General features: G+C 43.7%; 1 long non-coding RNA gene across 1 annotated transcript; it reads right to left on the reverse strand.

Moving 5' to 3' along the window:
* Positions 1-1,735: 1,735 nt before the first annotated feature.
* On the reverse strand, positions 1,736-6,364 carry LOC120321133. The gene is made up of 3 exons (XR_005560704.2): positions 5,711-6,364; positions 5,063-5,650; positions 1,736-5,002 (listed from the first exon to the last, which is right to left on the reverse strand). It is a non-coding gene; the product is annotated as an uncharacterized LOC120321133 (long non-coding RNA).
* Positions 6,365-15,282: the final 8,918 nt, after the last annotated feature.

Here is a 15,282-nt window from a genome sequence, read left to right on the forward strand (position 1 = left end):
TTTGACAAATGTCAATTATTTCAAAATCGAATCGATTGGCTTTTAATATCAAATAAAGCAATTGTCTCGGTTTTAGTGATTGACAAAACTGAAACAGTTAAAGTGTGTTATTAGTAATAAAACAATTTATTCCTCATTTGATTTATTTCTTATTATCCCAGGCACTACAAATTATTATCAATAGATAAATCGAACATAAAGTAAAATCGAATGTAAAGCCTAAACCATTCTCCATTCTCTCTGCCATTCTCCGTAAGCCAATCCATTTGGCCAAGGTGTATTTACCCAAGCACAAATTTAGGCATTATTCTTGCCTCTAAATCGGATTAGTGCCCCGGCAAGTGTCATGTGCAATTGTCTCCTTGTCTGCTGACCTTATCGCCGACTTCCTCAGACTTCCTCCGACTTCGGCTGTCTTGCGAGCTGTGCAAAATGCAGAGGAGCAGTGCTAACAACCTTAGCCAATCCCAATCCCAGGCTTGCCAAAACCCAAAAAAAAAAAAAAAAAAAAAAAAGAAGCCGACAGACAACCGCGAAAAACTAGTTTTCTGCGACTTACCCAACTCGAGCTGCCAGACATTTCTTCCCTCGAATCCCCTGCTCAACTTCAACTCAGGGCGCATCAAGTGTTCGCCGAGGCTTGTTAAAGTTCATTTTCGATGCAACGAGCTGCAATAATGCATAATTGTGCTCATTAGTCTTTAAATTTTAGCGCGGCCAGCGGAGCTGACAAGCCAGAATGCCTGGCAAAAGTCAGTTGAGCGGGCCCTAAATAAATACAATTGGACAGCAATGGTCTGGACTGGATCGGCTGAAAATGAGCCGAGCTCAGCTGAAGCAAGCTGCACTTTGGGAAATTTTATTAAATCCTATAAATTTATATTCCCATCAAATACAATCAAAATGAAATAAATTATAACTGAGTATTTTTGTGTATAATTTCCTATTCTATGCAGTTACAAAATGTTGTAATGTTGATGGCAAAAAATATTTTTAGTTTGTATACATTAAATTCGATGACTGACAATTTTTAATATTATAATATCACACCTACTTGATCGACTGAAAATTATGTGCAGTGTGATCTGAATTGGCGATCGCGTCGTCGGCGCGAACTTGAAACATTTGCGCACAGGATTTACGCGTCCAGTTAAATTTACGACTGCGCACCTTTGCATGAAATTGACGTGGCATTTTATTTAACTCCCCACTCCCTCGGTTTTCTGGCGGTTTGCCGGTTTGCCAGTTTGGCGGTCTGGAGGTCCGGAGGTCAGGACGAACGTGGGCCGGATCGAGTGCGAATGCGAGAGTGTGTGTGGGTAATATCCACGGAGTACAAGGCTTGTTAAGTGATTAATCAGCGCCAGATATAATTTGTGTCTGCGTTAATTTTTTCCTGCGAATAAAGCCTCCTTGTCGGATGTGTGAATTGGAAGATCTGCGGGAGGGGGTGTCGTGTAAATTAGGACGTGGCCACCAGTTGGCTTACGAAGTTTGAAGTTGGCCCAGGAGAATTCACAGGTAGAGTGGACGTGTGAAATTACCGCCAGAATTATGCCTGCATTTTGGCAACTTCTTAAACCCGAGCGGCTCTTTTGTGGCAGGGTCTAATTCGAGGTGGGACTATCACTCATGTCGGCCAGTGTACTTGATTTGGCAATGATAAGGGACAACTTCAAAGAAGAGTTTTAAGTAACTTCCTGCCACTAACTTGCAGATTGCTTTATTTATTTTGAACTGAGTTAAAAACGCAACTAACTAAAATGAAACAAATGCGAATCGTTGGACTAAGGTTCCAAATAATTATTTCTTGTCCCATTTCATTTCTTTATCTATTTTTTTCCTTTGAGAAATTTAGGGTATCATCTAAGAAAACGAACAATCAAGCTGTTGACAGATGTACGAAGGGCGCTTGAACAATTTTGATTTTCCAATAAAGTGCGCTAATCAACCACGATTGCCATTAACCAACAGAAGCGGAGCAGTATATTAAACGAAATGCAATTATGGACTCCTCTGAATAAATCATCGCATAAGCAATGAGATTCCCTCGGCCACTTCACATATCCACATATGAACGCATTGAAAGAACGCACTGAACTGCGCGGAGTTATGTAAAAGGAGGTCCTTGCTGAAGGATAACTGCTCATTCCTTGGCCGGCCAGACGATTTGCCTCGAGTTCGGATCAATCGAGCTTGGGAATTTGCGGTACCGCATAAAAGGCAACTGAGGCATGAATTTCGGATGCCTGCGAGGGAAGTGCAGTGAGGCGTTAGATGACATGAAATCTTTCAGAGGGTTGCAGGCGCCTGAGAACCGCTGGCAAAATCGTCACAAACAAGCAAACAAAGCCGGGCAATCTTGTTATCGAAGACGGGGCTGTATAAACTACTTCAGGTAATCTAGGGCTTAGAAATGCTAATCGCCTTTATTTCGGTATATATACGAGTATACACGCCGAACAACAAACAAAGGCGACCTTTTCGCTTTGTCACCGTCGTCGCCCGGCTTTTGATAATTGAAACCGTAGAGTTGGTCGGGATGGCAAAAAGGATTCTTTGGGTTTTTCCTCTGTTCGATGGGGTTCCTCTACCCCCTCCATTTGAGTGTCGCTCGTCGAGAGTTATTCGTGCGATTATTCCTGTATCTGTGTACCATATTGCGGTAGAGCTGGGACATTACCAGGACCACTCCATCCCACTTCCAGGCACTTCCTTTGCATAGGAGTCAGCCCCTAAAACGATGCTCGCTGCTTTTTGATATCGCCTCGGATTTCACGGAGCACCCTTTCCACTTTCCACTTTCCACTCTTCCATTTCCCATTTCGCATTTCCCTTTTACTTGAAATCGGAAAAGGCAGGCAGTTGTCCTGGTTGCTGTCGCATAATTGCAGGTTGCAGCCAAGGTACTTTGATTTTCGGTTGCTTTGCCGCGGTTTTTCTCTTTTTGCCGTGTGTTTCGGATTTCAGTTTGTCTAGTGATTCTTGTTCCCTGGCATCAGATGCGTTTTTATTTGTTTGCTATCTTTGTCTCTGCGCCATCAACATCAACGACGTCACCATCATCATCTCCATGTTCATCTCCATCACCATCGTTTCGCTCAACAATTTTCCGCTTGACATTCAAGATTTTAATCGTTCGCGTTTGCCATAACTGGATTCTTGGGGTTTATCATTTGAACAGTCTCACGTTTCGTCTGCGACGGAAAAATCCTCTACTTTGATTATTGACAGGAAAACACTATCAAGGTTATTCAATTTATTTTAAGCATCTAAATATTTGTGGGATATAATTTTAATGCCTTCTTATATGACGTTTACCAAAACTATCTTAAATACGATCTATTATTTATTCCTTAATTCATATCTCTTTGCCAAAGCTACGTTTTCCAAAGCTAAAAACAATAAGCTTCGTTTATGATTTGCGTGGTGAATCCCCCACTCAAAATACCTAATTTGACTTCCGGGTTATCCTGCAAAAGTCTTCTAAAGCGTTGACAAAGGATCTCGCTGCTGTCTCATTTAACCCAAGTGCCCATTTCCGCGTTACGTTTTGGCCAAGAGCTCATTACGCGCCCCATTATATAAGGGGAGGTCACAACACAAAGACAAACACAATGCCAAAAAATTAAAAGCGAAATTAAACACATTCAATTATATTTTGAGAGCAATTTTTCGCAACGCAAAGTTGGCCGGCATCCCCTGGGCGAAAGGTAGAAAGTTAGCCCTGTTGCCTGTTTGGTTGCCATTAACGTCACGTACAGTTCGCCACCCCCGATTCTGACCCGGAATAAAGCTTTGTTTTCGGCGGCTTCCAAGGGCAGGTGGGCACCCCAAAAATATGGAAGAGTAATGCCGAACATCAGCGCTTATAACTGTGCCGATTATGAAGTTAATTTATCAGCAACGGAGCGGATGAGCAGCCTGCAAGTCAGTCAGCCAGTCAGTCAGTCGCTCATTCAGTCATTCGTTCATTCATTCAGTCAGTCACTGTCAGCCGGGCGGGGATTATGGCCAGGTTTTCAAAGACAAAGCATGGGGGAGGGGAGGGTGGAAGTGGTTGGCTTTTTGGTTGCCATTCTGGATTGAGCCATTTGCTGGGGCGGACATTCATTAAGCCATCAAATTGCTGAAGACAAATTTACCCAGTCAAATGAATAAGTGAGCAGGTAACGAGGGCAGCTAGTACAGTTTTGCAAAACCCCATCATTGGTATTGTATAAAAGTTGGTACGGCTCCCCGTTCTACTGCTTAAAGCTGCCCCAAATAGTTGTGTGGGAAGTTCCTTTAACTTGTAAGCAGTTGGCAAAGTTCTGCTCCTTGGCAACTTTTTGTGACCGCGCCCACCCCGCTCTTTGTTCACTTGCAGAAATTCCTGCTTCAATTTACTTTCAACATGCTTTTTCAAGGAGTTTTCCTTTCCTTTCCCCTTCATTTTTTTGTTGCTTTCCGGGTATCCTGGCGCACACACACACACATACATGCGGGGACTAGAGCCTTAACGATAAGACGCACGCACACTAAGATGGCTGGCTGGGCGGTTTTAGTGGGTGGCTGTGTCGTAGACATTACCGCAGCCACGAGCGTGTTTTACGTTCATCTGTCTACTTAACGTTGCAGGACTCATCCCCAGATCCTGTTGGTAGGACCTCCCCTTTCATCCCACTCATTCGCTCTCGCCCTCGTCCTTGTCGTCGTCGTCTGCGTTTTAACGTACTAATCCTTGCTTTTATCTCTTGTTTGACTTTTGCTACGCGCACTCCATACACTGGCTCATTTAATGTCATTGTCGCTGCCGCCTCGCCGCCATTTTCCTCGTCCTTCCCCGCTCGTGCACCTCTGCACGCTTTTCCCGCTTTTCCCACTTTTCCACTCCGCTCGCAATCCTTTCCAAATATTTGTCAATTTGTATGCGCAAGTTTCTTTTCAATTCGCGCCACACGGCGTATGCGTGTCATAAGCGTTTCTTAAAGTGTTTGTCCTGGGAGCCTTGATTTCGCTGCTGCTGGGAAAGTGTTTGCTCGGGTTTTCGCTCATCGCATTTGGATTTTCATTTATTTACCTTTCATCTTTTGCAGCATTTTTACCGCTTCTGCTCGTATATTTCATTAATCAACGGCACGTGACCGAGTATTAATTTTTAAACCCATCGGGAATTCCGGAGTGGCTAGCTGTTTACTTACCTTGCGTTTCGATCCGATGTTAAAGCACAGGTTATTGCATTCCTTTAAACAGGAAATATCCTTATGTATTCCACATGCCTTTACACACAACCTTTAATTTGTAGCGCATTAACGTTGATTTTACTTTGGCTTACACGGCGTATAAACAAACAATTGAAGTCTGTGTATTAAATTAAATTAGGTTTTTTGTTTACTCCTGCAAAAAAAGGGTTAAGCATGAAAAGTTGGGAATTTAGCTCGATTTCATGTTCCTTTTCCGTAGAACACATGCAACACAATATACCAAATTGGTAGTAAGCCTTTTCGCCATTAAAATCGCTATGGGGACTCGATTGCGTCTTTATCATAATTCAGGAAAATTAAAAGGGCTTAAATGGGAAATTGTGCACGAAATGTCAGTCGTTGAAGGGCAGGAAAAGCGGATGAGAATGCGGAGCCTCAGATTACCACTGGCTTGTGAGTCTTGCCTTTATATAATAGACATTATCAACGCTAATTCAGTTACTTCTTAATTATAAACTACTTACGCTGCGAGCGTAACAAATTTTCTAACTCAGCGTGAGTTGGTAACTGGGATATTCGGGTGGTGTTGGAAAAGCGGATGTCTCGGAAAACTCGGGACACGTGTGCCGTTGTCTCCTCCACAGTTTTTGTTGCATAATTAGCCAACTTGTGTGTAGTTATGATAGATCGGATTACACCACCACTGTGCAACTTTCTACGGCTCCTGCGATGGCCAACCAAATTTGGGAAAACAAGACGCAACTGGCCGGAGGCGAAGGGTCGGGAGTTTGTTTGCCCAATCTGCTACCCTTTGAGCCCGCGAAACAACTACAATTGGCAACTTACCCGCCCGTCTGGCAAAACACTTCAAGCAGCGAACTTTGATTGAAATATAAAATTTTAATGAGGCGGCGGCTGTTGATCCGAATTCCACTGCCAGCAGAATAGTCGTTTTATTTCGCTCCTTTGGTATTGTAAAAATCGAGGGGAGTACGCAAACAAACGGGCAAACACAAACAAATGGAACTTGAAGAAACAATGATGCTATACCCAGAATCGAGTTAAAAGTCGGGGGGTTGATAAGTTCCGGGGGTTACCCCGATAGCAACTTTTAAGACATTTTCGATCAGACAAAAGACAAACAAAACGGGGCAAACTGCGTTGTGTTCTATTGCTACTTTAAAATTTATGATGTTTGTGAACCCCATTAAACGCCGGAAAATTCGTTAATGAATTAAGTGTTTACATACTAATTAAGGCTATAATACAAGTGCATAACATCTTGTATTTGTTTTTTGTACATTTTTGTAACATCTAAAAGTATTGCATCAATCACATTCCGTTGCTCGATTTCCTTACTCAAGCTTTCCCCTCGGTAAAGTACCTTTCTCAGCAGTTGTAATAAAAATCAAATCATCAAGCCAAAGAGAATTTGGGTTCTGGTTCAAAGAGCACAAGCGAATGTTAATGGTAAATGAAGTATTAATTAGCATCGAACTACTGTGGGCCAAACAACCACACAAAAAGAAAAAAAGCACAGAGATAGAAAGAAAACCCCAAATGGGAAAGGGCGTGGCAAGAATACAGTGAATTACTGGAAAGACGAACACACAATACACACAACTGCGAGAAATGATTAATTACGCTCAAGAGTTGCCAGAGTTGCCTTTGAGTATGATTTATTGTAATTTAATTGTGGCACATTATGCGGTCGATTTGGGGTTTGCATTTGAATGGCATTTTTGAGCATGGAAATTGCCAAACAAGATGGAGCAAGATTGAACCGACATCAAAGCCGCTGGCGAAAACTTTTACTTCTCTCGTCGTGGGTGGAGGCGAAACAAAAGCAAATTATCATATCAACGAAACTTGAAGGACCCACAGGAGTTGCCAGGCAGCCAGGCAGTCCCAATGATGAGAAATGATGCCAAACTATAGGTGAACAAAGTCGAGGTATGAGCAAACCAAGCCAAGCTCTTAAACAGAAACTAAATGTTTCCTCTACAAGTAGGAATCATATATGTACGTATATTTATATGAAGAGGAAACATTCGTAAGCATTATTTATTTAATCTCAAGCATTTGTGCGAACTTTCTGCTAAAAAGAAAAGCTGAAATTTGGCTAGACAATAGCCAAGTGGGCGCCTCTTTCAGCGCCCTTGTTTTTGTTTGGCCGTCCGTCTGCCAAGCCAGCCAGGTGAAAGGAATTATATATTCCCCTGATTATAATTTCATCAGCGGCAACACTAAAGAATCATCGAAGGCACGCCGAAGACAGCCATCCACTTCACTCCGCGCGATGTGGTTGCAATGATTGAGTGGTGGGGCTGCAGGATGCGCCTTCCCCAACATTTTGACTGGGAGGAGGGGCAGGGGAAGGGGAAGGAACAGGGGCAGGAGCAGGACCTGTCATGGCAAGAGCTTCGCATGCCCCAAGAAGCTGGCTGGCTGGCTGGATGGCTGGCAGAAATCAATTGTTCCCATTATTATAATGAGATTACTTACCTACTGAACGACAAAACGTAGTGCCCAGAAAGCAAGCAGTCCGTCTCCTTTCTTTCTCGACTTTCCCGATAGATATAGATATAGATATATAGGTATAGATGGGAATAGATGTGTAGATGGCAGCTCGCTCTGTGCCGACGTTCGCCTGCCAATATAATGACTTTAGTAGTCAGCGGAAAATGCTGGAAAATTGCTTGGCAAATGCTAGAGTTGAACGTTCGTTCGAGTTTCAGGTGCCCTAGTGGCAGCAACCTGAGCAGCAACAGCAGCAGCAGGAAGCACATTTTTACCTGTTTTCCTTTTTGTTTTTCCCAATGCTGGGGAATTTTCCCCAACCGCCCCCACCTGCCCACCTGCATTTTCCCCAGCAGCGTTTATCAGTTTTGCATTGCATTTGAGCTGAGATTAGCGGCAGAAATCGCTCTGGAAAGGGGGAAGGATGAAAGGGGGGCCACAACGAAATCGAATCGGTAAGTCGTTTAATGTGAATCTGATTTGTCTGAAATTCTTGAATAGAGAGTGGATGAGAGTTTGCTGCACTCTGATTGAAAATTAATAAGCCACTTCCCAATAAACTGGCAGACACCGAAAGTTTGATTGGGTTCTGGTGCTGCACGAATTAAATGTTATTCAATAAACGTACGATTTTGCAGTTCTACTTAAAATTGACACTGAAAGCCATAAGGCTAGAGAATTTTCTGTGTTAAGCAAGGTTGTTAACCATAAGTTAAGAGTCATTGATAAAGTGATTGGCTTGCCTCTTTAAAATAATCAACGGACTACTATTTAGTTTTTCATTTCTTCTGCAGTTAGCTCTACTTTTTCCCCTCCTTTTAAATTTAATTATTAGCTGAATGCGCTATTAAATTCTCGTTCCCAAGACATTTTTCATTTGCAATGAACTTATTCAACTTCATTGTGACGATGCCCAGACCGTACTTTCTTCAGAATAGCACTCATACTTCTTTGTAGTTCACATAGTCTGACTTCCAGCAGAATGAAAGCGGAAAGATGTGTGTCAAATGCTCTTTGCCTCAGACAATAGAAAGTGAAGCGCCGTCCATTAGAGAACAAACAGCTTGGCGTCGTCGATGGAGGAGATGCCACAAGGCAATAGATACTTTGGAGCAATGTCTGGAGTGTTTGGTTTTTGATCTTAACCCACATAGCAGATACGCAGCCCAAAAAAAAAAAAAATCGGTCCCCTGCATTTCCCAACCGAAGGTGTGAAGCGACTTTCGATTTTCACAGCCAAGTAAACAGCAATTGAAATGAGTAAGGCCCAAGTAAATGGAAAAGGAATGGTGAGTGGTCAATGGTCTGGACACGGCTTAATTTCAGGCCAACGAAAAGAGTTGGCAGCCAGCTACAAACACTTATGGCAATATCGATTAACAAGTCGAAGATGGAACTCCATTTGGAGCCATCATCTCGTCACTGAGAGAAAAAGAAGAGAATTTGTAGTTTCTTATATTAATCTGAATCAAATCAGCTTATTTTGGCAGAATGGATAGAAGCAGTTCTCTTGGTATATTTTCCCCAATTTTGCCTATGAGTAAATCTTTGTTGGCCATGCAAATTGAGTGAAATGGCTTTGTGTTAAATATTTTTCCAAGTGTACATCTTGAGTGCCCTGCAACGCACGGGGAAGCGGAGTGTGAATATCGCATGTCAGTAGAGGTATAATTAATGCGGGTCAGACGCCGATTACAATGCGCCGACTGACAGCTTGAAGTGTCCATATGTCCCCGTCTAGGAAATGGCCAACGGGCAATGACAAGCCGAAAGAATAAGAAAGCCTAACCAGAAAGAAAGAAAAGCAATGATAAGCGAATTTGCCGAGCTCAGCTTAAATGTATCACTCACCTTCTACACGACATGAACTCTCAATGAATTTAATATTTATGGTTCAACAGCCGCAAGAATTTGTCTAACAATCCGGCTCCCTCGTGGAAAATTAATGATTTTCCTATGCAAATGCCGGAGCGCGAAATAAAATTTAATGCCCAGCAAAAAATGCTCCAAAGACGTGCTGTGCGCTCAAGGAGCAGAGGAGCTGGCAAATTGTTGCAGGAGAAAAATTAAACGCATTAGGGAAAGCGCGTCCTCGGCGTGTCCTTAAAGCGCAGCAAGTAAACAACTAGCGAGTGGCTCTATCGATTTATGCTAAAACCTAGACTTGCCACCGCCCCAAAATGCCTGTCATTATTGTGTTCGTTTAGGCATTGTTGCCTCATCCATTGTTGTTGGCGGGCTCTGGGCTCTGGGTTCTGGGCTTGGTTCTGTTGCCGCCCGTGACAGCCATTCACAGTGTTTGACTTTGGAGACAGCCACGAACTGGGTCACCGGCGGATGGATGAGCCACCAGCGACGTCCTTGCCCCAGTCCCCATTACCCATAACCCAACACCCATTCCCAATTTAAGCCCATTTTCAGCTCCGCTGACGCGCAACTGTCGGCGGTGGGCGAAAGCAAATCAATTGCCGGCGATACAAAAAAATTGCGAAATATTCAATGCATCCTGAAGAAAAGCCACTCAATAAATAAGTCGCGGCCTGTTTACTGAGCCCAAGGACCTTGGCAGGGAGTTCCTAATGGAATTGGGTTTGGCCTAGAGGTAAACTACTGGCATTGAGGTCTGAAAAAGGAGAAAAGAAGTCTTGCTTCCACACCAAATAGATATTACAAATATTTAAGTATAATTACGTAAAATAGCTTTCAAAATATAGCCAAATTTAAAGTTTGCTTTACGTTACTCGTCGAAAGTTCCATGTCGTGCAACCGCATTATCTTTTCATCGACTATTGAAGTCATATTGACATTTTCAGCATGCAATTTTAAGGCCATTTGGGAAATCATGTAATATCGCTGAAAGGGAACTGCAACCTGTGTGCGTTGCACCACCAATTTTTCCATGCACCTCCCCGACCCACCACAAACAGACACTATACACTAAACAACTGCACCACAGGCGCCGTCTTGCGGTGGCATTTAGCATAAGAACGGGAGAAGACAGTTAATATGCTTAGAGCCTGGCCTGCTGTTTGTGGCACACAACAGCATAAATTGGCTAATTAGGCGCAATTAAATATCCCTTTTGATTGCGGTTGCCACACTCACACATACACACACATACACACGCATACGCTCAAGAACAGACACATACTGCTGACTACACCCACACACTCTGTCATAAGTTTTTGTTGCAATTTTTCGCCCTTTCCGGAAAATGTTGGACCAGGGGAAAACTCGAGAGTGTTCGTTGGGCAACGCCCGGTGTTAGATGGCTGCAATGTCCTCCGCCCACTCAGATGGACAGCACTGTACACAAAAATAGTACTGATTGAGCACAGAACATTACAAAGTATGTTCTGCATTAATCTAAAACACTTGAAGAGCGTTCTTAAGCCTCAAAAAAATTATATTTAAATTTTAATCTTATTTAAGAACTTAAGGCTGTAGAATACTATTATTTGGAAGACTGTTGTACCTCAGTTTGTGCACACTCACAAAAGTTTGGCCGCAACGTGGAAAAAGTTTTGCCGTCGAGCACAAATGTTATTTTCGTCGCTGTTTTTTGCCCTTAAGGATACTGCTGGTGCGGGAGAGAGATAGTGCTAGCGAGCGTGTGAGGGAGAGGGAAGGCGGTAACGGAAACGGAAGTCAGGACTTGCCAACCGCAAACTTTTCATGTAGCAAAAAGAGCTGAAGCTTTTTGCACACCCGCGAATGTGTGTGCCCAAATAATTGAGTTGGCATTGGTCTCTAAAAACAACATAATTACCGTAATTAATTGTAATTAAAGTCAAATAAATTATGTGCAATGAAAAATTTGCCTATTCTGTTATGCTTTGTTGTTGCTGCTTTTTTGTTTTCGGCTAGGTCTGCGAACAACTGTAGCAACCTCTGTCCCAAAAAGACGTCTAGACCCATTGACACTTACAAGCGCCAACGCAGTTGGCCTTCTAACGGTTTCTGGCAGCACGCACACAGCGACAGAAGGCCCACTAACCAGCAACACGAACTGAAAAACAGCGAGCAAAAAATAAGAAACTAAAAAACAACCAAGAACGTCTAAAATTTGTACCAACAACTATTTCAGCTAATTCTGCAGCACATTCCCTAACAACACTTTGTGTTCTGGTTTCCCTCGCCAACTTCTTCGCCATCTTCGCCATCGGAGGTGCTGAAACTCTTCCTGAGATCTTGGGAAGAGCAAAGAAAAATTTTGTATTTGGCGCAGAAGGTGCACGGTGGTCACAGATTGGGAATAGCTTGGGAGTTAAGAATAATCTTGTTAATTAATGTGATTATTATATTCTTAGGATTTTTAAACACAATTTAAACATTCCAAGGCGTAACTACATATTTCTATTTAAATGCTTTAATAAAATTTTAAAAGGTTAACATTGTCCTCTGGTCTTCTAAGTAATATAAAAACCCCAAAAATCCCTAAATTATCCTCACTTAAACCACTGTATGTTAGCCCTGTCTCGTTGGCTCGAAGATCGCGTTAGCCGCGACGCATGCGCAAAATGCCAAACAATTTTCGGCGCAGCTGTGCCCGACTGAACTTATCTTGGGGATCTGGATCTGGACTTCCCCAATCGTCTGCTCCCCCCGTCCGCCGGGGGAGCCACAACGCTAACTATGCTGACAACGAGAAGTGCCGAAAAGAGCCAGGCCAAGAGCAACAAAGCCGGCCAGAACGATCCGGCCTGGTTAAGCTGCACTCGTTTGCCTGTCGCTCATTTGGCGGCCTGTCCATTTGGTTTCGCTTTGGTTCGTTCTTGTTAACTGTGAAACCGTTGAAACCGACGAGGGGCTCGCGCGCGGTTTTGGCCATAAGTGGTATAATTTGGGCTGCTATATTATGTCGCACACACACACATACACCGATACACTGAGCCAAATGTTCGGGGGTCTCCGCAATTAAACGTGTGGGCAATTGGCGAAGGAGCTCGGTGATTCTGGTGTCTGGCGGTCAAATGAGTGGGTTAGTTAGTGGGCCGTGGCTCTGATTGGGCATTTCGTGGCATAACTAGCCCGCAATGTGTCCAAGTAACACAGTTCCAACTGTATTTGGTTGCCATTGCAATTGCAATTGCAGTCGCAGTTGCAACAGCATCGTGTTGCCGCCGCTGATGATGGGGAATGCGTGATATTGCACAGATTTTGGCCAGATAACTGCTCGACAAACGGCTTAAGTAGACATACGGCGCAGATATAAGGCATTTGGAATGCGATTGCTGGGAATTTGACTAATTCCCCTTCGGCACGGCCATAAAAGCTTCCCACGCATACAAAAGACTTCCCATACTTAAACGCATTGTGATATGATCAGGGAAACCTCATAACGAGGGTTACTTTGTGACTTCCTCAAATCGAAAATTGACGAACAGAATAAAACAAAAGATTAAACAAAACGTGTGTCTACAAATTATGAGCAGTTTGATCGTGAAACCCTAGACTATCTAACATCGGAGCTCTGTCCAAAAGGCTAATAAATTACCACCGAAATGCTTGTGCAGCTGCGGATGCGGATGAGGATGCTGATGCGGATGCATAATGGGTGGTTCAACATCCACCACACGTGGCTGTCCTGCTTATCTAGCCACTGCAGTTGCCCGAAAAAGGGGGCGTGCCTGGCTAGTGACCTTCGGCAAGTTTTTGCCATGTTTGTCATGTTTACACCTCCCACAAATCCCCTGCAGCAGCTGCCGCCTGCACTTAAGACTGATATGATAATGAGGGCTTCCTCTGGCAAAGTATCCCGCCGAAATAAATCATGGTTAAGCCCCACTATGTTAATTGGCCCAAAAGGGCTGGCTGGCCAGCCAGGGCTGCAGTCGAGAACAGAGAGAGCACCAATTTGGACGCAGAAATTCCAGCCAATTTAAACAATTTTCGCCAAAAAACAAAACAGTCAACCAGCAGTCGGCATTCGGCATTCAGAAGTCGGCACTTGAAGAGCCTCCACCAAACACTCGAATACGCAAATTTAAATAAAATCATCAAGAATCGGAAATTTGAATTTCCGAAAAGAGGCACTCAGCTGGTAGAAGGTAGCCAGGTATCCAGGTAGCTTGGTTGGGTAGCCTTACCCAACCATTGACTGGCCACTTCAACCTGGCTTGGAGCTTCAAGCTTGAAGCAAACTTTTCGGTCTGCCAATGTCGGTGTCGCTGGGCTTTTTAGCCCGGCCGAAATGCCGGTCCGTCAGTCAGCACCTCATTCAAATGGCCCCGAACGTCTGTCCGGAAAGTCCGCGGTGGTTCTACGGGCTGTGTCCTAAGTGCACCACTCGACTTTGCCCCACCGACCCTGCCCCACCGACCCTGCCCCACCGACCCTGCATCGTGCCCCACCACAACGTATTCTCGCAATGTTCGTTTCGATTCGCTCTGGTCTTTCTTCCTCTGTTTTTGCCAACTTTTTGTTCTCCCTCTTTTTGTGAAGTGCATACAATTGAAATAATTTCCGTGTGCCCCCTCCTTGGTCGAGTGCAGCGCACTTTTTGCATAATTAAATTTATTTTTTAGTTGCATGCCATCGTTTGTAGGTGGTACTCGGCATAAAGTAGTCGTAATATTTTAATTAAACTTACTTTTGTTTTCAGCCATTGAATTGGCTGTAAGATTGGCTCGAGCTACGACGGAACGTTACCCAGGAAATACTTTCATTAAAATAAAATCAAATTTGTAATCGAATTTTTCGTTAGAAGTATAGAGCAGGTCAATAGAATTTGTATAATAACTGACAAGGTTAGTTTGGGCAATGCTTCTAACTGAATCTGAAAACCTTTAATTGAACTAAGCCCGAAAATGGTTATTTTTTAGAGCGGAAAAGGTGAAATGTACGAATTTTATGCATTTAATCCGGCTCTTGGCAGCTAACCCTCTTTTGACTTGCATGAAAAACAGTAATAATACTGCCTGCGCATTGCCTGTAAGCAATTTCGCCAGGAAGTAGGCTAACAAAATTTATGTCAACTGACTGCGCACAACTTTTGTTAGCCGCAGACCACCCGCACCCGCCTCCACACTACTATCTATATATATCTTTATAAAGGGAAGATGGCCAAGGAGCAGGACTAGCATTCCAGCGAAAGACCGAGAAAAACTAAAATGTATCCAAGAGAAAACAAGAGGGAAGCGCTTGCAACGGCCGAATAAAAATAAAACTGTCCAGAAATTTTAATATAATCCACTGCGTTGTTCTCCGTCCGGGAAACTGTGTCACTAGGCACCAGGGACTTCCTTATCCCCCCTACCCATTTCCAAATCCTGCCACCTTGGCTGGCATCGTGGCTAAGGATGGCTGCATTATGGCCAGGCTTAGGGCCAAAAGCCTGTCTCCTGTTGCAGCACCTTTTTGCTTTTGACGCCCAACGAACCGTTAGCGAACAGAAAGCCAATTCCTGCTGCCGTGTGGAGGCATTTTGTCTTTGACAAAAATTTAATACACGCCAGTTTGTCTTCGGCTTTGTACCCCGAAAAAAGTTCACAGCACTAGGAGCACCTGGTTTCGGATAAGGAGTTACAAATCCTGTCGCCACTTGCGTGTGCAACAGCAGCAACTGCAGCACCAA

This window comes from Drosophila yakuba, chromosome 2R (genome assembly GCF_016746365.2).
Source record: "Drosophila yakuba strain Tai18E2 chromosome 2R, Prin_Dyak_Tai18E2_2.1, whole genome shotgun sequence".
Lineage (NCBI taxonomy): Eukaryota > Metazoa > Arthropoda > Insecta > Diptera > Drosophilidae > Drosophila > Drosophila yakuba.